Source organism: Arachis duranensis, chromosome 2 (genome assembly GCF_000817695.3).
Source record: "Arachis duranensis cultivar V14167 chromosome 2, aradu.V14167.gnm2.J7QH, whole genome shotgun sequence".
Classification (NCBI taxonomy): Eukaryota; Viridiplantae; Streptophyta; class Magnoliopsida; order Fabales; family Fabaceae; genus Arachis; species Arachis duranensis.
In genome coordinates, this window is record NC_029773.3 from 30,312,826 (window position 1) to 30,315,674 (window position 2,849).

Here is a 2,849-nt window from a genome sequence, read left to right on the forward strand (position 1 = left end):
TGCTTCTCCTATAGAAGTCGGGAGTAGGTGCAGTAAAGTCACCCAGCACCTTCCTTGCATTGTTGGCATTATTGTTGTTTTCGACTGCTATGTCTTCTTCTTTGAAGATTTCTGTTAGGTCCTCTACAGAGAGTAGTGCTTTAACTTCTCTTAGCTTTCGCTTCAAGGTCCTTTCAGGTTCAGGGTCAGCCTCAACAAGAATGCTTTTGTCTTTGCTCCTGCTCATATGCAAGAGAAGAGAACAAGAAAATATGGAATCTTCTATGCCACAGTATAGAGATTTCTTGAGGTGTCAGAGGAATAGAAGGAGGAGGTAGAAGAATTAGGATGTGAGAAGAAGGGAAGAATTTTCGAAAATAAGTTAAAAGATTTTGAAAAAGAATTTTGAAAATTGATTGATGATTTTCGAAAACTAAGAGTGGGAAAGAAACTAAGTTATTTTTGAAAAAAGATTTTGAAATTAGAAATCAAAAAGATATGATTGAAAACTATTTTTGAAAAAGATGTGATTGAAAAGATATGATTGAAAAATAATTTAGAAAAAAGATTTGATTTTTAAAATTAATGACTTGGCTAACAAGAAAAGATATGATTCAAACATTAAACCTTTCTCAACAGAAAAGGCAACATACTTGAAATGTTGAATCAAATCATTAATTGATAGCAAGTATTTTTGAAAATGGAAAGAAATTGATTTTGAAAACATATGATTGAAAAGATATGATTTGAAAAAGATTTGATTTTGAAAAATTATGAAAACTTGAAAAAAATTTGCATTAAAAACAAAATCTTCCCTCTTGTGCCATCCTGGCGTTAAATGCCCAGAATGGTATCCATTCTGGCATTTAACGCCCAAAGCTCTACCCTTTTGGGCGTTAAACGCCCACCCAGGCACCCTGGCTGGCGTTTAAACGCCATTTTTCCTTCCTCACTGGGCGTTTTGAACGCCCAACTTTTTCTGTGTAATTCCTCTGCTGAATGTTCTGAATCTTCAATTCTCTGTATTATTGACTTGAAAAGACACAAATTAAAATTTTTTAGGATTTTTAATAATGAGGAATAATCAAAATGCAACTAAGATCAAATAAATAATGCATGCAAGACACCAAACTTAGAAGTTTGTATAATACTGACACTAACAAGTTGAGAATGCATATGAGAAACAACAAAACACTCAAGACAAGAGAATTTAAAGATCAGAGTAAAGAAATCATCAAGAATAACTTGAAGATTACTGAAGACACATGAAAATGCAAGAAGAACAGAAACATACAATTGACACCAAACTTAAGATGAGACACTAGACTCAAACAAGAAATATTTTTGGTTTTTATGATTTTGTAATTTTTTTGGTTTTTTTTTTCAAAAATTATATGGAGAAGAAAATAAAGAGGATCAAAACTTTTAATAAGAATTCCAGGAATCATGCAATGTTAGTCTAAAGCTTCAGTCTAAAGGAATTAGACATGGCTAGCTAAGCTTCAGCAGAACATTGCATTCAAGGGCTAAATTGATGAAGATCAAAGGACATTGCATTCAAGAGCTAAATTGATGAAGATCAATCAGCTTTGGTGATGATAAGAACATCACCTTGAAACACTAGAATTCATTCTTAAAAATTCTGAAAAATACCTAATCTAAGCAACAAGATGAACCGTCAGTTGTCCAAACTCAAACAATCCCTGCAACGGCGCCAAAAACTTGGTGCATGAAATTGTGATCATCAATGGCGCCATTAACATGGTACGCTCAATTGCAATCTCAACTCTTTATCACAACTTCGCACAACTAACCAGCAAGTGCACTGGGTCATCCAAGTAATAAACCTTACGCGAGTAAGGGTCGATCCCACGAAGATTGTTGGTATGAAGCAAGCTATGGTCATCTTGTAAATCTCAGTCAGGCAGATTCAAATAATTGTGAATGATTTATGAATAAAACATAAAATAAAGATAGAGATACTTATGCAATTCATTGGTGAAAATTTCAGATAAGCATATGCAGATGCTTTGGCCCTTCCGTCTCTCTGCTTTCCTACTGTCTTCATCCAATCCTTCTTACTCCTTTCCATGGCAAGCTGTATGTTGGGCATCACCGTTGTCAATGGCTACAGTCCCGTCCTCTCAGTGAAAATGTTCAACGTGCTCTGTCACAGCACGGCTAATCATCTGTCGATTCTCAATCAGGTTAGAATAGAATCCAGTGATTCTTTTGCGTCTGTCACTAACGCCCCAAGAAGAACAATAGTAATTGCATTAATACTCGAGGTACAGCAAAGCTCCATACCTTAATCTATGGTGTGTAGAAACTCCACCGTTGAAAATACATAAGAACAAGGTCTAGGCATGGCCAAATGGCCAGCCTCCTAAAGAGGGTTCAATCATAAAAACATGATCAAAAGATTCAAGTGATCAAAAGACCTATAATACAATAGCAAAAGGTCCTACTTATAGAGAACTAGTAGCTAGGGTTTATAGAATTGAGTAAATGACATAAAAATCCACTTCCGGGCCCACTTGGTGTGTGCTTGGGCTGAGCATTGAAGCATTTTCGTGTAGAGACTCTTCTTGGAGTTAAACGCCAGCTTTTGTGCCAGTTTGGGCGTTTAACTCCTATTCTTGTGCCAGTTCCGGCGTTTTACGCCAGAATTATTGAGCTGATTGGAACGCCTATTTGGTCCATCAAATCTCGAACAAAGTATAGATTATTATACATTGCTGGAAAGCCCAGGATGTCTATTTTCCAACGCAGTTGAGAGCGCGCCAATTGGGCTTCTGTAGTTCCAGAAAATCTACTTCGAGTGTAGGGAGGTCAGAATCCAACAGCATCTGCAGTCCTTTTCAGCCTCT